The sequence below is a fragment of the Lactuca saligna genome, chromosome 7 (assembly GCF_052625555.1).
Source record: "Lactuca saligna cultivar CGN05327 chromosome 7, ASM5262555v1, whole genome shotgun sequence".
NCBI classification, from domain to species: domain Eukaryota; kingdom Viridiplantae; phylum Streptophyta; class Magnoliopsida; order Asterales; family Asteraceae; genus Lactuca; species Lactuca saligna.
The window spans coordinates 33903978-33926265 of NC_136423.1; positions in this window are offsets into that span (position 1 = coordinate 33903978).

The following is a 22288-nucleotide window of genomic DNA, read 5'->3' on the forward strand; positions in this document are numbered from 1 at the left end:
GAGTTTACGGCCAAGACATGTTCTTGGGCCGTAAACCCTTTTTAAGGGTGCAAATGACACCCTAACACTTAAGTGAGCCTTGGTTACTAGCATAGAACATTACCCCTTTGAGTTAAGGACTTCATTTCACGAAATGGTACTCCTTACCATGAGTTTACGGCCGTAACGTAAACTCATGGGGGAGTGGTCCCAGGGCCGTGAACACCATACTAGGTTATTTTAGGACCTTAAACCCACCCAAACACTTGGTTAAAGCTTTGTAACACTTAACCACTTAATCCCTAAGAGTTTTAAGCCACTTTTGGTAACCAATTGAGAGTTTATGGCTAGGAGTTTACTCCCCTGGGCTGTAAACTCCAACACACATGGTCTTTGGACCATAAACTCCCGTATGAGACTTTGCATTCCTTTGTTGCAACCCGATAGCCTCCTAGCACTGGACCAAAGTGTTTTCCTTGCAATAGGATGTTCATACATGTTTAATTAGTGTTATAATCGCTAATTATTTATATACATATGTCTTCATATGTAATTAGGATCATTGTGCGTGTCTAAGTCTTCACTTAGCACCAAACACTTGTCCGACACTTCCTTCCGATCCGCTCACTGCAGGTGAGTTCATACCCCTTGAATTAACCTTTTAAATGTTTTCAAATGTTTATAAATGCTTTATTAGGGGGGGGGGGGTGAATACAAGTTGAATCATGTTTAGTTATTATATCAATCACATGTGATTAATAATTAACATGTAAATGGCTTTACTTTACGTTAAGTGTTTTACCAATCAGATTTCTTCAAAAGTTTATCTTAAACGTTTTGAAGTGTTTAAAACACTTTATTAAACTGTTTATTAAACACTGTATGTTTCATTTCAAAACCTATTACATTTGTGGTTCAAACAAAGGTTCCTTTGTACTTAAACTGTTTTTATCAAACAAATACTTTCAAGACGTTTTATAAATTGACATCAAGTCGATCTCTTCTTAGGTATTAATCTTTTTCAAAGGTTTTACAAAACTCCTTATATGCTTTTATATTGTCATTTACATGCCGGTATATGTATATTTATATAAATAATGTTTAAAGGACTTAGGAAGGCTAACCCGCTTTATTTCCTTTTCCCCGTTGGGATGTGGTCTGGTAGAGTATCGGGTATCCGTCCGAAGGTTGTTTAACTATCAAATATATATCATGTATACATATAGAGACATAAGAGGTTGTCCTCAGTCAGTTCAGTACCTCTGGGTAGCAAAGGCATTACTTCAGGTTATATACGTACATGGTTAGTAACTGTTATAGGTATAGTAGGAGATACCACTTACCATTCCAAGTACAAGGAATCACACAAGAGTCAGTTCATTCATGAGTCTATACTAGTACATTACATGCTTACATGAGTACGCTTACATGAGTGTGTTTACATAGATACACTTACATGAGTACATTTACATAGATACGCTTACATGAGTACGTTTACATGAATACTTTTACATAGATATTATATGATGGGTTACTATTACATATTATATGTGTAGATACTGTTATATATATTTCTCCTTCTTATCTTTATCTTGTGATTCAATCACATAATCGACGAGATAGATTGGACTTTATATCCTAGTACCAAAGGATACTTTGTGGGACTAACCATTCCTATAACCATTGTTAGCTACAGAGGATAATGAACATCTACGGATGCCTACGGTTGATACCATTATAGGTATACTTTAAGGGATTAACTATTCCTACACCCAGTTGTTAGCAACAGAGGTAAATGTACATCTACAGATGTCTTAAGTTAACACTGTTAGTTATCCCAGTGCAAAAGGATAGTACTTAAGTTATTATGTTATTTCCTTCCTTTACTTTGTGACACATTCACATGAACGATGAGGTAGGATATATTAAATATAGATAACTATTTTCCTTATTACCTTTATCTTGTGACTCATACACGTAAACGATGAGGTATACTATAGTTTTATACTAATAGTTAAACAGGGAAAACCCATCGCATTTACAGAGATACTTACTTTCAAAACAGTCGGGTCTTGGTAGAAGACTACTTTCAAAACAGTCGGGTCTTGGTAGAAGACTACTTTCAAAACAGTAGGGTCTTGGTACAAGACTTCTTTTATAGGGATCATAGGGATTTCTAGGGTTATTCAAACGCTTTCCATTACTTACAAACATTTACATACTTATATTAGCTTTCTTTCAAAACAATGTCAAGACTTTCATTACAAGTTTTACACATCAAAGACACATTAATACTTATGAATTCACTAGCTTTTTGGTTGATACTCGCTTTCAAAATAACTTGTATTCTCAGGTCACACATAGACAGGTACGACGACCAGGTTTGTGAAGACGGAGCAATCCAGACACGTCTTATTCTGATTATTCATTTTATTGTTGTATATTATGAAAGAACACACTTGTAATCAAAATTATACTATTAATGCAATGGATGATGTTGTTTCTTGTTTACTACTTTACATTGTTGTGATACATTACATGATGTCCTCCGCCCCTAAACGTTTCCGCCTGTAACATCCCCCTCTGGCACGTATCACAATATTGTCCGCTTTGGGCCAATCGGCACGAGGACTTCCCAGGGGGTCACCCATCCTGGTACTACTCCCGCCCGAGCACGCTTAACTGCAGAGTTCTTATGGGATTTGCTTGTTGGATTAGTGTCTAAGTCCATAACTATTTTGGTATGTACTTGACCCGATGGTGCATGGTCCTTTTGGGTTGCCTTCACCAAAGCAACTTGATTGGAGAAATAAATAGAGAGAGAGGTTATTATGATTTATTAATATGTTATAAGAATAATATATTAAAGGAGAAATCATATTTGTTTAATTAATATTGGTCAATAATTAATTAGGAATTAATTTTGTGATCAAGTGTAATTAATTAAACTAGAGGGGCTGATTTGTAATTATGTGATAGTTACAAAATAAGGTAAGGATTATCTTAAATATAGGGTGAACGAATTTGAGGTGATAAGGCCTTAGAATTCGACGATGATAAGGATTCAAGGATTATCTTATGGGTTGTTTTGTGGATAAGCAACTAGATAAGGATAATGACTGAAACCCTATCTCTACACCTATATAAACACCCCTTGGCTCATGAATTCGTGTATCCCTTCCCAAGAAGTCCTAAGGACGAATTCTAACCTCTATCCTCTCTCTTTATACCTTCTCCATTTGCTCTTGGTGTTTGTAAGCCATTAGAGGAGTGACACTTGTGACTTTAAGCATTCCAAAGTCAATTCAAGGTGGAATTGGGATTGTTATTGCTACATAACAATCAAGGTAATATCTTAAACCTAATTATATGTTAATATTGATTTCCATATGCTAGAATTAGGGTTTATAGTCTTGGATTCAAAGCATGTACAATAGAGAAACCTAGATCCAAGAATTAGGGTTTGTATGAGCACATAGGATGTCTTATGACCAAAACCCATCACTGCTGCCCTCACGGCTTTAAAACGCATTGTTATAGGGAAGGTATCCACACCCCTTATAAGGAATGCTTAGTTCTCCTTCCCAGTCGATGTGGGATCAGATCTAACCCACTTTCACCCCCCATTATAGGGTTCGACGTCCCCGTCGAACACATCGACCCGTGCCCTGGCTCTGATACCATTTGTAACATCCCCCTCTGGCACGTATCACAACATTGTCCGCTTTGGGCCAATCGGCACGAGGACTTCCCAGGGGGTCACCCATCCTAGTACTACTCCCGCCCGAGCACGCTTAACTGCAGAGTTCTTATGGGATCTGCTGCCCTCACGGCTTTAAAACGCGTTGTGACAAGGAAGGTATCCACACCCCTTATAAGGAATGCTTAGTTCTCCTTCCCAGTCGATGTGGGATCAGATCTAACCCAATTGAAAGTGGATTAGATCTGATCCCACATTGGCTGGGAAGGAGAACTAAGCATTCCTTATAAGGGGTGTGGATACCTTCCCTATCACAACGCGTTTTAAAGCCGTGAGGGCAGCAGATCCCATAAGAACTCTGCAGTTAAGCGTGCTCGGGCGGGAGTAGTACCAGGATGGGTGACCCCCTGGGAAGTCCTCGTGCCGAGTCGCCCAAAGCGGACAATATTGTGATACGTGCCAGAGGGGGATGTTACAAATGGTATCAAAGCTAGGGCACGGGTCGATGTGTTCGACGGGGACGTCGAACCCTATAATGGGGGGGGGGGGGTGAAAGTGGGTTAGATCTGATCCCACATCGGCTGGGAATGAGAACTAAGCATTCCTTATAAGGGGTGTGGATACCTTCCCTATCACAACGCATTTTAAAGCCGTGAGGGTAGCAGATCCCATAAGAACTCTGCAGTTAAGCATGCTCGGGCGGGAGTAGTACCAAGATGGGTGACCCCTGGGAAGTCCTCGTGCCGAGTCGCCCAAAGCGGACAATATTGTGATACGTGCCAGAGGGGGATGTTACACCGCCGTTCTCAGTTTTGGGGTGTGACAAATTGGTATCAGAGCATTGTTTATAGTGAATATAGTATATAAACCCATAAAAGATATACTAACTATAAATACATTGGGATTAAAACACTTTGTCTAAGAGTTTATACTTTTAAATAATAAAATATTTAACAAAGTATACGTGCCTGCATTCATACTAAAATCCGTGTCACAGTGACAAGAACAAAAGCATTACGATTGTTGAATATCATAGGTAAGCTCGGGGATGTATGGTCAGTCTTGGGAGTGGCATAGCCTGATCAACTATGCTGTTCCGAGGAGTGATTAGCACATGCCCAAGTATGGTTGTGTTGTGTCAACAAGTCTAAAAACTTACCAACACCACTACAATGAGAACATTATAACATAACCTAAGTCAAAAATACCATAGGGGTGTTTTGTGTTACTATAATTACTTACTTGAGAACTAAAAAGGATCTTCATTACTAAGTTGACAGTTGCTAAGTGGATAGACTAAAGCTATATGTAACTAGGATGTTATAGACTTAGAATCTGTGAAATTTTGCTTTACCCCTATTCCTTGTGAATTTGGAGTTAAGGTCACTTATTCGAAGACCTATCCTATGTTGATTACATATGACTGATAACATGGCTGGACTCCATCCCCACGACAACCCGTACCTTCCGAACGAAGTCATTGCTGGATGGTTTAGAGAAGAACCAGAGAATGATCATCCAATCCCTTTGAATGATCACCATGATGAAGACCTTTCGGATAGTGCTAACTCCGAACCCGAAGTTGAGAACCTACCCTCGGTAGCTCCAATTCCAAATCCTAACCCTCGTACGGCTTTGTTGGGTTATGAGCATTCTAACACTCCTAAGTGTACATGCAACCCTAAATACCTTGGATCTATGTTTTCTTTATTATACATGCAAATATGAACATCCAAGGTATTATCCTAATCTAGCATACAAATCTATCAATATAACAAGATAGAATACATACCTCTTTGATGTAGAATGTCTTCATGAAGCTTGAGTGCCTAGTGCCCCAAGTGTGACACCTCAAATGGTTCACACAACACCAAATACACTTGGAATAACTTGAGAGAATTCTACACTTCATGAAAAACGGCTAGCCCTTTCTTACTCTTTCTAGTGGCCGATTTTCCTCAAGAATAAGATGCTTATATAGTTATACAATTAGGGTAAACTCTAATTGTCATGACTTTCCATTTCCTTGGATCCATGGGTTCAAATATACCATGGAGCATCCATGGAGCATCATATGGGTTTTGGCCCAACTAGATAATCCAAGGAGCATTAGCCCACTATATAAATATGGATGATTTACACAATCAACCCATATATTTAATTAGTCTTCTTTTGATCACTTAATTAATCCTAGATTAATTCTTGATCAATACTAATTAAATAATCTTATTATTCTTATTATTAATATACTAGAACTTATAATATATTAATAACCATAAGTGTCTTATTTCTCTCATTATAGTCTATCCAAGTGCATGATGCCATGCAACCCAAATGGACCATGCCGGGTCGGGTCAAGTCTTACCAATTATAGTTATGGACTTAGACATTAATCCAACAATCTCCCACTTGGATAAGTCTAAAACTATTATTGCGTATGACTTTAGGAACCAACTGACAATCGTAGCTCTCAAAAGCTTCTGTCGAACTCTGACCTTGTCGATAAACGCTGACCTTTGTCAATGACTTGTCCATTAGATAAGGGATCATATATTCCTCCATTCTAGATATCATATGGACTGAGACATGGATTATAATCATTCTCTCTGTCCATTTGTTGTTTCCCGATTTCCGATTTATGACGACTAACTAATTGAACAAATCAAATCAGTCCTGGCCCGGCCGAGCACTTCCATTTGTCATCATCAAATCATCGAGGGGCCCACAGATATCGCTTTTATCCCGAAGGTAAATGGAATGGATAAACTTCGACTCATATGGCTTGTTCTACTACTTGTTGAATCATACACAAAGGCACGTTTTATAGCACCGAGTTACCAAATGCAGTTTCGTGCAATCAATGTACAACCAACTCATAGTAACAACTCATATCTCTAGGTTTGAAGAATATAAGATATTATCGTCTCATGATCACTCGTGTTAAAATCCATGAAGTGATTCCAATGAGCGCGGGTTAAATCCAATACTCAGAACTTATGAGCACTCATGAGTGTTGTAGCCCTTTGTCCAACACCTTAGACCTCTACAAGCCAACCCATGACAGTCTTAATTCATATCTACTTCCAACATATGACCGACTGTGGATGGTTTGAATAACTTAGTCATTCCGGAAGAATAACCTAGTTTATTTGGGAAGTCAAAACATGCAAAGTGAAACACAATAATAATTGAATCCAATATGGTATCAAAACCTATGAACATAAATAAAACACCTTTTATTTATCACCATATGATTACACATTATTCATTGTATACTGTTTCAGCTATCAACTTTATTCTTGAATTTAAAACAATAGTTGTCCCATACTCCAAGCATGTACACTATGTTTTCTAAACACTAGTCATGCCATACATCAAGTATGCATACTATGTTTGTCTATGATCTTTACTTTGTGAACTAGATCAATTGAACATAACTTCAATGATTCTCTTTTCACACTCCCAAATCCTTACTGTAAATACAAGAATTCCAAATTCATGTCATCTACTGAAATCTGTTAGATTCTAAACTTATATGCATTGATCCTCTTGTAATGATTATGCACAAATTCACAAAGACTTGGCAACAATCATTACAAAGTATTCCAAAGGAGATCAAGTCCTTGGAAACATCCTTCTTGCATTAAGTTTCCTTAATCTTACACAGATTGAAATTTCTAACTTTGAAACATTTCTATATTCCATTTTGACTATCACTTCTGAACAAGAGTTGCCTCCTTACAGATTATGTCAATATGGTCCTTCCAGAATTATCACTATACTTCCAATTGTCCTTGAGCAACCAATCTTTGGTAAACCTTAGATTGTCCTCGACCATTGTTTAATCCTTTTAGTCATATCCAGTTCTAAACCTTTTCCCTTCTTAATGCCCCAGGCATTTGGAAACTTTTAGAAAGGATAAATATAGCACATGTAATCGATCCTATATCTGAAGCATATGGGACACGATTCATGATGTCTCACATAAAGACTAAACCAGTCTTTTGCTATAACATTTCCATTTCTATTTGCCAAGTTCTCATAATTCAGATTATGAAAAGGGATGCTGTAATCATAATCGAATTTTAGAACGCAAATAATGGACCCATATACAGAATTTCCTTATGTTGAGCCATTCCAACATGAAATTCATATATATATATATATATATATATATATATATATATATATATATATATATATATATATATATATATATATATATATATATATATATATCCTTAACTAAATGATTAAAACCTCACGATCTAAGCTAATAGATTTAAGATGAAGTATAATTTCCTCTCCCTTAATTATAGCAAAACAACTTTTTCCCAATTGAAATCTTTTGTTTTTCTATAATTAACATTGCTAACTTGCAATATTTATCATAATTATCATGCTCCCACTAACATGATGATCATTAGCATAACACTTATGCTCCCACTAGCTTTGACATGTACTCAGAAATCAGTTGAACTTCTAGAAATCAATACTTTATTGACTTTCTTACCAAAGTTCAGATTTCTGATACTGGATTGTTTTGATAAGACTTTATCAAAAACATACACCTTCCCTTAGATAGCACACTTGTGTGTCTAAACAATTATGAAGAGGGATGCGGTAATCATAATGGTTAGACTTTTTTTTTGCCACTTCTCACAAGTCCAGGTTAGTGTGTCGGTAAACCACACACGCTCCACTAACGACTTTGAGAATGCAAATATCACAACTGCTATCTAACTAAAATCTACTTAGTGAAAGTGTTTCCTCACCATCATTTTCATGAATCGGAGAGAAACCTTATGACACTTAGATTTATATGGTGTATGAGTTCCCATCCATGTGAATTGTCAAAACCATAGTCACAAGACAAGGATAATGACAAATCTAAACTCATATGGACTGAACTCAATCTTTTTTCTTGCCACCTGGCAGCTCAAGGGCCTGCCATTGCTTCCAAGTTGTTGTGCAACCAATTGAGAACTCTAAGAACTCATATGCAAAGCCAACTTTTATTGGAATGGGCACAGAATATGTCAACACGATAGGCTATAAACCTTAAGTCGTGTGCTAGTGAAGAACTTCAGGTTTTATTCTTGATTAGTTCTTGAGTCTCTCAAGACTTTTAAGACTCCCACTGTCCTCTTGACCTATAAGACTCCCTTGTCAAACATCCAAGAGATAGTGCGGATTCTAATCAAGACAAACACTTCACACAATTGGCCTTAGTTGGTCTTTGTTTTATCCAAAACATCACAACTTACCAATTTCAAATGTACAAGAGTAGAAAACTTTTACTCTTACATTTGATAAGTGTTTTAAACCTTCTTTAAGACATGTCACTCAAATTACAATCTTGGAGTATGACTCTAAGACTTGTATTGGAATAAAGTATGACTCATCTTCTTGATTTAACCATTTCAACAATTCAAGATCCCTCTTCTTAGTCATAAGAATGCACTAAGACTTCCTTAGAGAACTAATTGTGCTATGGTTTCTTAATCATTAAGATGATCACAAAAACTGATACTAAAGTACTCTCCCATCTTTTCAGATTTGAGAAACTTTTATCCTTCTGCCTAATTTGATTCTTCTTATTCGCTCTGCCTTGCATTGGAACCTTTTCCAATGTCTCAGAGTTACACTTAAGCTTGTAAGTATAATCATATTTACTGAGCTTTAGTAAACTATGACGAATAGCCTTATATCTTTTATGGTGGACTTAATCAGTGCACATGACTATGTACTCGATCCCTTAGTCCATTACTTGACTCACACATCCATGTGAACAAGTAATTAGTCTTAATTTTTCCAATACTTGAAAGTTCTCATTCATCATGCTATACAACTTGCATGATTCCAAGTTCCAGTCCAATTGAGACTTGGGTGATGAGAATCTTTCCTTATTTGGTAAATTTAGACATTACCTCAAATGAAAGAATCAATTTCATATTCCCACTATTGCTATTAATGGAATCATATAAGCAACAATTTTTCCTCAAATGCCATTGTAAGGATATTTTAAAATAAATAAAATCAAAATTTTCTTTTATTTTAAAACTATGCGGAAAAACATATCCTTACAATCCATATGAAAACTTGTTGTTATCTATTCCTTAGCAATATCTCATAACTCCTAAGAAGTAGCTCAAGAATCTGATTTTTCAAACTACGCGATAGAAATCCATCTATGCGATCAGATTCAGCATATTCTTTCTTTAAGTTCCTTTACTTTTCTTTGATTCTTAAAACATTACCATGTGACCCGGTCACATCATTTATCAGGAATCTCAGAATAGAAACTTAACAGAGTTAGATTAGTGGACTTTACCTGAAGTAGAGTCAATCTTATTGACTTTAACATCCTTAGGTAAATTTGGCAGCTTCGCAACTAATGACCCTTCCTTTGGCAATATAAACATATGGACCCTTTGATAATGGTACACGGGACTATCACAAACTTAGCTTTTCTCTTTACCATTTGGTCAACCTAGTTGACTATGTTCAATCCCTTTCCTTGGGAAGAGAATGCTTTTTCTGTATTTCCAGTGTCAGCATTGTCAATGTCCATAAAGTTTCAGGAAGTTGATCTTAGCAAATAGATAAGATCATTAAGGGTCTTTTCATAGTCTGTTTCATAGGTGTTCCAAAAGAACTCACTATGTGACTTAGAAAGTGATTGAACCACCAACTTTCTCAAGACTTTGACATCCAACTCTCCCGGCTTGTCAATATGTGACTACATCTCCAAGATGTGATCACACCTAGACCTTGCCTTGCCAATAGGGCTTGAGTGACCTTAAACTTTTCAACAACTTGTGGGGTAGGGAGAATAATTGGAGGAGGTGAAAGAAGTATGATTTCATTGGAACATCATCTTCATTTGTTTCAAGAGATTTGGGAAGATCATAAATGTCTAAACCAGACATGTTTTGGGAGATATTCAAGATAGTTGATCTTAAAGTCCTTAATATAACACCCAATACGAAATATTAAGGCTAGGACCCATCAAACTATTTTATAACTTAGAAGAGGTATGCCGTAATCCAAGCTATAAAACAATTTGAAGGTAGGTGAATGACGATTCACCAATTTCCACCAAGATAAACGAAATGTATTATTAGGTTTTAATTGGTTTTGAAACTCCTAGATCTTTAGAGATTCATTGAACTGTTCAATGGCATGTTTCAATCTCGAGTGTGCCCTTCAGGTTTTGTGACTGGGATGCCGAGGATCACAAAACAAGGTGTGAAGTAACCATGCAAATTACTTGGTACCCTTAATAAATTACCCCTCAATCGATGTGCCGGTTAACCACACACGCTCCATCGATACTATGATAAATATTAAGTCACCCTTTAACTACCTTGTTAAGTCCAAGTTAGTGTGCCGGTTAACCACACACGCTCCACTAACGACTTAGACAAAGTGTAAAGTGTAATTTCATGGATTAGCACCTTATTCACATTTTCCTAAGTAACTAAGATTGGGAATTATTAAGAGTTTAGTTACTTAGTACTTATCATTAATACTTTTAATGAAGGGAGAATTCTAGTCCTGTCAAACCCGTTCGGCTAACGACCTTCCACCAGTCAAGCAAGCGGTGGGTGAGAGTGGACACCCATTAAGTTGCCATTTTATTGGCAACAACCTTATACCCACCTTATAGACCGGCTTCGTGAATGAGGCGTACTAGCGGTAAGACCGACTTTACTCTTATACATATATATATTATTAACTTATAATATTATAAAGTATAAGGGTTGAATTTTAACTTTTAAAATTATAAGGGCTAACTTGGAATTAAAGTATTCATATGAGAAAACTTTACAAATTCCAAAACTTGAGGGTAAGTTTTGAAACTTTTCAAAACTAATTAATTCCATAACTTATGTGTTTAAAGTAGTTTTAATCCAAAAACTCTTCAAGTTCCATAACTTATGGAAGACTTTAAACTAATAAAAGAATTAACTTTATTTTATTTTATCACTTATGGAATTAATTAAGGTTACACTTTTTTTTTTATTTAATGAAGAGACTCTTGGTCCTCCATAACTTGAGGACAAATTATGGAGTCATAACTCCAATTAATTAGAACTAGACTCTTCATTTTTGTAACATTTGCCAATTTTATGAGTTTTATGAGTCTTTAATGTGACTCTTCATGTAACTTGAGGACAAGTTACACAAACACATTTTATACTCAACTCTTAGATTAAAATGGATTGAAAACAACTCTTTCAATTAACTTTTCTATTAATCTAAGCAACTCATAAGAACAAGATAATTCAAATCAAACTTTTTCATGTAATTAGTCTAACCTTTAAACTAATACAAAACATGAATCTATTGACAATTATCTTTGAAAATGGATTAGCATGAACATTACCACATTAAAAAAAACAAGTTTATAAGTTCAAAAACAACTTAGGGTAATGTTCCTAGTCCATTTCTAGCCAAAAAAACTCGAAAATATGTTGTCTGGGGTCCAACTCGTCGAGTGCATGAACACAACTCGGCGAGTTGGATGCATTTTTCCTTGGACTCGTCGAGTCCCTTCATGGACTCGGCGAGTCTGCTGGGCTGACAGCATCAAAACTTGATTTTTCAGCTTCTATTGCAGGTATAACAAGAAAACAAGCCTAGGCTCTGATACCACTGTTGGGTTATGAGCATTCTAACACTCCTAAGCGTACATGCAACCCTAAATACCTTGGATCTATGTTTTCTCTATTATACATGCAAATATGAACATCCAAGGTATTATCCTAATCTAGCATACAAATCTATCAATATAACAAGATAGAATACATACCTCTTTGATGTAGAATGTCTTCATGAAGCTTGAGTGCCTAGTGCCCCAAGTGTGACACCTCAAATGGTTCACACAACACCAAATACACTTGGAATAACTTGAGAGAATTCTACACTTCATGAAAAACGGCTAGCCCTTTCTTACTCTTTCTAGTGGCCGATTTTCCTCAAGAATAAGATGCTTATATAGTTATACAATTAGGGTAAACTCTAATTGTCATGACTTTCCATTTCCTTGGATCCATGGGTTCAAATATACCATGGAGCATCATATGGGTTTTGGCCCAACTAGATAATCCATGGAGCATTAGCCCACTATATAAGTATGGATGATTTACACAATCAACCCATATATTTAATTAGTCTTCTTTTGATCACTTAATTAATCCTAGATTAATTCTTGATCAATACTAATTAAATAATCTTATTATTCTTATTATTAATATACTAGAACTTATAATATATTAATAACCATAAGTGTCTTATTTCTCTCATTATAGTCTATCCAAGTGCATGATGCCATGCAACCCAAATGGACCATGCCGGGTCGGGTCAAGTCTTACCAATTATAGTTATGGACTTAGACATTAATCCAACAGGCTTTTCATGGCCCGACGCCCCCTTGGGTTGAATGTTTGGAAGCATGGAGCGAAGATCAAGATCAACCTATGTCGTTTAATGGAGACCGAAGCTTCTACAACGTAAATGATGTAACGACCATAAAAAATTTCAACCAATTTTAACTTTTCAAAAACAACTCATTTTCATAATGTTATTACAAAAAAGTTTTCAATACAATTATTATCAGAGTCTTCCCAGAACCATATCATAAAACATAATCATGAGGAGCGGTACGATCACGCCTTTGCCTTGCCATGGTCTCCTGAAGAACCTGAAAAACATTAAACCACAACTGTAAGCCCGAAAGCTTAGTGAGATACCCCCAAAATACCAACCACATATACCACGCATAACATATCATAACCAAACAGAACACAGAACAACCATGCACTTCGGGTCTAGTGTGTGGCTGGTCCGCTGCACCGGGCCTTCAGTCCACCTGGTTCACCCTCCGAGTCTAGCCTTATCCATCGAGTCTGCAGTATGGTTGGTCCCCCCGCACCGGGCCTTCAACCTACTTGGTCCACTCTCTGAGTCTAAAATATGACTGGTCCGCCCGCACCGGGCCTTCCGTCGGCCTGGTGCACTCTCTGAGCCTCGGCACGTCTGGTCCGCCCTCGTGGGGCCTACAACCTATCCGGATCGCTCGTTGGGCCTTTGGGATATCCGGTTCGCCCTGGGTATGTTGGCCTACAGCACAAAGCAGGACCCGCCTCAACCCATCCCCAGTCAAACAACCATGTGCACATAAACATACAGTCATATAACAATTCACATCCAATCAAACCGATCTAGCAGATTACATAACATGACATACTCTAAGCAGGATACCGACCTAACCGGTCACTAGCATAGCATCATCCTATATACCAGGATACCTACCTTAGCCAGGTCTCTAACATATACCATCCTAACTACCAGGATGCAAACATAGTAAAGCAACAACATAACAACAATACCCGAATTACGATCCAATAAAGGGCTGGCCTTGGTGCCTTAGACCCTGTTGATATAGTGAGGATAACTCACCTCGCAACTGTTGACTGAAAACATAAGACCGAGATGCTCCGACCACTGACACGATCTCCATCACTGGCCAACACCAACACTGAACTCAAAACAAAATCCAAAAATTACCAAAATGCCCCTGGAAGTCAACTGGTCAACCCTTGGTCAAAGTCAAAGTCAACCTCCTGACTGACTCTACTCACTGAGTCAACCTAATGACTTGTGGAGTCCCCATGCTCAGCACTTCCCCAATTCGCGACTCAACTCGCCGAGTCACCCCGAGACTCGCCGAGTCTCACAACTCTGAGTCCCCTCACACTCAACTCACCGAGTCCTCCCTTGACTCGCTGATTCATGGCTCAACCAGATGAAGATTAGGACCTCATGACCAGACTCGCCGAGTCCAAGAACAGACTCACCGAGTTCGAGGCTATCTTCAACCTACTCGCCGAGTTGTTCTTCCAACTCGCCGAGTTCCAGTCCATCTTCAAGCAACTCGCCGAGTACACCTTTGTGACTCGCCAAGTGCCTCTAGATCTTAACCCATGTAGAAGCTTCCCAGTCCATGCAGATGATCCAAAACATAGATCTACCCATATACAACGCATCCATCACGTAAAGTGGCAAAATTTACGTGAATCCAAAGAGATCTAGGCATTTTACACTCTAGGGCTAGGGTTTGGGACAAAATGACTTCACCAAACACTCAAGAACAGGGACTTTAATGCACTCTAGACCTTTTCCATTCCAGATCTGAGGTAGCAACCTCATATCTAACCTTCAAACCCGAAATACCACAAGCTAAACTTTCCACCCATTCCAAAATGATGAACCTAGATGAACAACAACCCAAGAAATGAAGTGATACCTCAAAAGGAAGCCCCAATAGAATAGAAATCTGAATCTTAGCAAACCCCCTTGCTCTAAGCCTCCTATCTCTCCAAGATCTCCTACAAAAATCTCTTCTCCAAGGTTCAAATGCACTCAAATCCCTCACAATCGCGTCTTAGGGTTTTTTGGACTTCAAGAGAGGGTAAAGAGGATGGGGAGAGGGTATAATGTCCTTTATATAGGGCTCATCCTCCGAAATTAGGGTTTTCTTTACTCAGCGCCTACTCGCCGAGTCCAGCCTCCGACTTGCCGAGTTGGCCACTTAACACGCGACCAGAGTCACGACCCTACTCGCCGAGTCCACCCATGGACTGGCCGAGTTGCCCTTTCATATTTACACTTTGAACCCTGAACTTGCACTCCTGAACTCGGGATGTTACAAATGAAGAGAGCACAGCAGACAAAGTTCTACCAATCCTGATCCGTAGAGTTGTCCGAAACGAAATTCAGGGCATGGCCGCTCTACATCGTATCGCAGAAGTTGACACCAATGGAGGAATGCATATCCTTCGCACCAAACACCTTGAACATGCTCGTGAGAGATCTGAGAGAGACCACGAAATCCTGCTGCAAGCCCTGGCTAAATCACGAGCCGAAGTCATAGAACTCCGAGTACGCCAGAGGGTGTACGAAAGACACCTGCTTGATGTGGAGCGCCAACTGGCTGAACTGAGAGTTCACCAGAGGGATGACCGTCGCTAGTAGGAGATACTTTACTTCCCTTCTTGTTTTAAAGAACCGTGTTCCTGTCTATGTCCTATGTGGCATTTTCTATGAAACTGCCTTGTGCTGTAAGTACTTTTAGTTAGGCCTTTATGCGGCCAAAACTTTGCTACTCAGGATATAATGTAAGACCTTATATAAGGTCAAATTTTCCTAAACTTATTACATCGTAAACATCGATGATATTGATAGATGGCTAACTTTCGTGCCACTCTCTGTTCAAAAACCTTCATCATACCTTCACTGGAGTCTACCTGAAACTTGCTTTAGTCAAAGTCTTTGGACTATAGTAATTTAACTCCAGAATCCTTTTCAAGCCTCTTTCAAGGGTTGGATCATGTTATTCACCAACCAATGATGCCTCAGCTTGAATGACAAACGTCTTAAGACCATTGTACGAACTTACTTCCACTCTTTGCTAGGACTACATCATAGGGATGTAGGTCGAAACCACGAGAACATACTTCTATTCTTTACATGAACGATCGAACAACGTCTAGGTCCAAACATACTCACTCACAAATTCATTTTCTTTCCGTGTAACAGAATCATGTCGCCAAAGAAAAATGATCAACCCATCAACCAAACACCAACTCTTCAAATTGATGCAGCTACCTTTCAAGCTGCAATCTCGGCTACCGTGTCAGCTATTCTGACCCACCTTAACACTAACAACGCGCATGTTAGCGGGATTGTTAACAACAATTCCAATCAAGGTAACAATCAAGTACCTCAACGAGCAACAAATTACCATGATACCCCGAGTTCCAAGACCAAGAGTAACAAACGGAAGTTTTGGGCTAAAACTAAGGATAAATCGCTTCAAGGGGCGAACAAGAAACAACCACCAGTAACGACTTTCACAGCCACGACATCTGTACCTCATACTACCATTCCTTCTGGTATCCCAGTTGCCCCTAACCCAGCCAGACAATATGCTGGGAACTTACCGAAGTGTGATAAGTGTAGCTTCCATCATCTAGGAGGATGTCGTATACCGCACTGCTTTAACTGCAACAAGGACGGGTATACTACCCGCTGTTGCAGGATTCAGATCCAACACATTACTTCTGCTGGATTAATGTCTAAGTCCATAACTATAATTGGTAAGACTTGACCCGACCCGACATGGTCCATTTGGGTTGCATGGCATCATGCATTTGGATAGACTATAATGAGAGAAATAAGACACTTATGGTTATTAATATATTATAAGTTCTAGTATATTAATAATAAGAATAATAAGATTATTTAATTAGTATTGATCAAGAATTAATCTAGGATTGATTAAGTGATCAAAAGAAGACTAATTAAATATATGGGTTGATTGTGTAAATCATCCATACTTGTATAGTGGGATAATGCTCCATGGATTATCTAGTTGGGCCAAAACCCATATGATGCTCCATGGATGATCCATGGTGTATTTGAACCCATGGATCCTTCTTGACAAAATCGGCCACTAGGATCATTCTAGAGAGGGTAGCCGATTTCATGAAGTGTATAATTCTCTCAAGTTATTCCAAGTGTATTTGGTGTTGTGTGAACCATTTGAGGTGTCACACTTGGGGTACTAGGCACTCAAGCTTCATGAAGACTTTCTACATGAAAAAGGTATGTATTCTATCTTGTTATATCCATTGTTTTGTATGCTAGATTAGGATAATACCTTGGATGTTCATATTTTCATGTATAATAGAGAAAACATAGATCCGAGGTATTTAGGGTTGTATGTACACTTAGGAGTGTTAGAATGCCCATAACCCAACAACTTCAACCACCAATGTCGAAACCTCTCGGATATGCCATCTATGTGGCGTAATGGGACACTTCAAGAGGGACAGCCCATCAGAGTAGAATGACGATGGGGCAAGAGGAGTTTGACCTCAGAATGGCAAGAGGCAGCGAAAGAACCTACTGTAGTATAGGGTCACTTCCAATCGTCAATATTTTGGCCACCTCAGAATGGACCAGTCACAGATGCTAGTCACACCCCTTGTGCTCACATCGTGAAGACACTCTGATCATAAGTTCTTAATAAAGCTCTTAATCTCTTTTGCCAAGCAACCAAATCCTCCATAGTGTCTTATTTACTCCAGAACATCATAAAAATCATGGTTTTTTAGACATGCATGTCCAATGCATGTCCCAAACACTAGTTAGGGCACAAAAAGGGAAAATGATACCAAATCTCATGCAAGAGTCATAAAACTCAACCATCTTCCAGATCTAGCAACTATACTACTCAAGGGACACTAGAGTTCCATAAAGTTGGCAAATTTATGGATTCCAACCTCTACATCATCTTGAAAATGAAGGTTTTAGCATAAAAATATTGATCTAGGCTAATGGACTCATAAAATAGTGAACTTGAAACTCACAAAAGGTCCAAAGGATATGCAAATGATTGGTGGTAAGGATTGAATGCATAAATGATGGACTAGATATGCTCTTCCTCTTCTTCTCCTTGGCTAAAATCACCACAAATGAGCTTCGAGATCAAATATGGACGCTAGGGTTTTAAACGGGAGTGCAATCAGGTGATGGAGGTTGAGGGTGGGCTAACCTTAGCCCTCACTTCCTTTAAATATGGGAACAAAACCCCCAAACTTAGGGTTTCCTCCCAGGCAGATCTCATGTCATGAGCCAATATGTGCTCACGTCGTGAGCCCAAAAATGATATACGTCCTTATTAAACTCCTCACGTCGTGACATACATTCCTCACGTCGTAAGTAGGGTTAAATTCTTTGAAAACTTAAACTTGACAATTGCATGCCTGAACTGAATGTTACACTAAAATATTCATCATTAGCCAAAGAATGATTGGTTCTTTTTATTTTGTCAACAAAAATATTTTTTATTGACATTTACCTTCAAATTTCTTCAAAATCTCTAAACCAAACACGATATTTATAGTCACCTTTTTTATTAAAGCCTCATTATTTATATTAATTTGAAAAACTCCTCCAACTTCAGTGAATCATAGAAACTTATTCACCAAAATCAACAATTACCACGATTTTACCAATCTTCCATCTTTCATAACATATAATATTTCAATACTTACGTAACAATGTAGTTTAAAATCCAACATGCATTAAATCTCAACCAGAAAAGTCTCTATCCCAAATCGATATCTTCGGTTATTCACGTGTACATGGTTCATCAATTAAAAATGATCATTTGAAATAGATATTTTCACACTTAAAGGTCGATAACGTATAACCCCATTTCGTGGTGTTATAAAAAAATTCGAATCCTTCATTATTTACAATCAACATTTCAACTATTAATATTATCAATTCAAGTATACATCTTATGTAGCGCCTGTGTTTCTGGGCTTTCCATTTTTAGCAATGTAATAGTCTAGGTTAACCTTTGTAACCCGTTTTGAAATAATAGAAGTGTATTATTTGAGTATTATGTGTTTTGTGCTTAATTACTTAATTATGTGCTTTGATTAATTAAGAATAAAAAATAAGCGTCAAAATTTAAGTATAAAATAAACTTGATATCTTTAGATAATGTTGTAGTAGTTGAAACAAGGTTTCCGAAGATATAAAGAATGACAAAATCCGAGTTATAACGAAGAAGTTATGACATGTCAAAGTTTCGCGACAGAACCGGCAACGTTGAATGACGTAAAAAGTGCAATTTACGTTAGAGCGATATTTAGCCTTAGTGATCTAAATGATATTCGAAGATCTCATTGTTAGTATCAAAGCGATAAAAAGTTAGGCGAGAACGGACGTCAAACGAAGAAGTTATGAATTTATAACGAAATTTTCTGTCCCGGCCTATTAAAAATAAATAATAAAAATAAATTCAAAATTAGCCAACAGAGTCTAAACGAAAGTTGTAGAGCATAGTCTCACCTTCGTGTGGATATAAAGAACGTCAAAAACGGAGTTCGTATGAGGAAGATATGAATTTTTCGAAGTTTATTAAATAATTAATAATTAAATTTAATTATTAAACCTCGGTATTATCTGGAGGCGAGTCACCGGACTCATCTGGAGTACGCCCCGCGTACAGCGAAGAGTGTCGACACTTTGGATGACGCATGCAGTGACGATTTCGGACGTATGTACGCCCTGCGTACCCTTGTACGCCCCGCGTAAATGAGGCTCCCAGCCTCCTATAAATAGGATGCGAGGGCAGCCGACCAAATTGCTATTTTTCTCTCTTCTCTCTCCCGTTTTGCATCGATTTGCGTGCCAGAAATACCCCGAAGCCCCGGTAATATTCCCGAGTCCCGAAGCAAGTCCCGAGATCCCGAAGATCCCGAGAAGTGTGGTTTCCGAGCCAAAGCTCTGCCTGCGAGAAGTTCGATTTTTGTAGAGATCTTCCAGATCTGCTGAGGATTACTACTTCTACGAGCCGTAGTGCTGTCCGATCATCTTCTGATAAAGTGAGTGTGTAGTTAATTTCTTCTAACGCATAAGTATGAAGTATTTTATACGAAATACGTGTTATGTGTATAATTTTGTTGTTATGTGTATGAATGTATATTCACTATCTGTAATCTCATAGATCTGATTTGTTTTCTATGAAATACGTGTTATGTGGGTATGCCTCATCTGTTATGTGAAATATGTATTGGATGAAAATGCTATACAGGTTTTAAAGTATGTATAAAAATATATATTTTTATCTACTAATATGTTGGGTAGAACATGGGTGGATAGTTGGTGTGTAATAAACAGATGAGAGGCCTCGATGTTGTTGTTGTTGATCTAGTTATTCAGCGGAGTATGGATAACGACCACAGACTCCTTCTAGACAGTCTCGTGGAACGCTAGCAGGTTCATAACCTATAGGTGTTGTGAACGATGTGTTCACCGGTGTACTCGATCCCCCTCATGGTTGCCTTTAGGATATCTATTGTTGAGGAAACCCCTTAGCAGTAATGTCCGTCCCGATGAAAATCCTAGATTAAGTCCCTTGAGATAGATGTTGTTTTAGGGACGTAAAGTGAGGATAACGAGAATGGGTAATCGAGATAGTGATTGGTTGGTGAAATTAAATATAATTTATTTATTGTGGGTTGAAAACCCTATATGCTCACCAGGCTCCCAAGCCTGACCCACTCAGTTTTATTTGTATTACAGGAAGTGGCGCAAGGGCGTAAGATGGATGAATCATCGAGTTGTTTTGTTTACAAGTATGTATATGTATATATTTGTTGAAAGACTTGTAATGTTATCGTTTATGCTTTATGGTCTGTATCGGATGATGACACCCCGAGTTTTGATTATACAATGAAAATACATTTCTTTTATGAAATGCTTTGGTAAACATTGTTTTATCATGTTTTGTTTTTTGGAACAAATTCCGCAACTCTTTCAATTCAAAAGGATTTACTCTGAAATTATTTTAAAAAGCATAAATGAAAATCGGTCTTTTCTGACCGTGATTTTGGGGATGTCACATCTTATAAAGCTCATTCGGTTCGAAGAAGACAATGAGTTATTAAATGATTGAATCTGCGTATTTACGGTACAAACATACTATGTATAACTAAACGAACATTATTTTTGTGTTTGAGTTGAAATACAACTCAAGAGTTAATGTCGAACCAAATGATATCGAGCAAGAGTAGCATGCTTCCTCTAGGTCTAAGCAAAAGATTTAATTGTAAATATTATTTATTTTGTTCACTGAATATTATAATATATTTTTTTATATTGGATGTAAGACCTATTAACATAGATATTTATTAATGACTCGTACCTATTGGTCTCTCAAACTATTCCCAGTAATAGAAATATGCAAAAAGCTAAATAAATTATCATATTCAAGGTTAGGATATACTTGTTTTAATAAAGGGATATTAACTAAACTAACTAATAATGTCATGTATATTTAAAGAAAATAACAAATAAGTTTGGAATTTGGTAATTCATATCAATAAAAAAACACTTTCTTTCTCTGATAAAAAACATATTTCAAATAAAAAAAAATATATAATTCAGATTGACATTCTGGATTCTGGACAGAATGTCGGAGCTCGAAAAAAAACTTCGGAATTTCAAGAATAAGTATGAAATCTGACGAACGATTATGGAATTTTGGAAAAAAAAAACTTCTTTTATTACAACAAACTAAAAAATTAAACAAAATAATAAATAAATGTTTTTTTTGCTACATGTCAATCTCTCATGAGTTTTGACACTTGTTATTTTGTGATATTTTTGAAATAAACATTATCTACTTATCAAATTTTGGTTGTTTTAATTTTTAAAATTAAAATCATATATTTATATATGTAAACTATTAAATAGCATATTATATTACAATAAATACATTTCTTCTTTTATTATTTTTAAAGTTTTATATTAAAATTTTTTGTTTACACTTTAATATTTAATTTTTTTTTTAAATCAACCCGTGTAATACACGGATCTCACACCCAATATATATCATACAACTATCTAACATCTGACATCTTACTAAAAACAATGATGTTCCACACTTCGAAAATTAACATTTCAAACATAATTAAATAGAATTTTTAAAACATGTATAAAAAAACAATAAAATTTTAA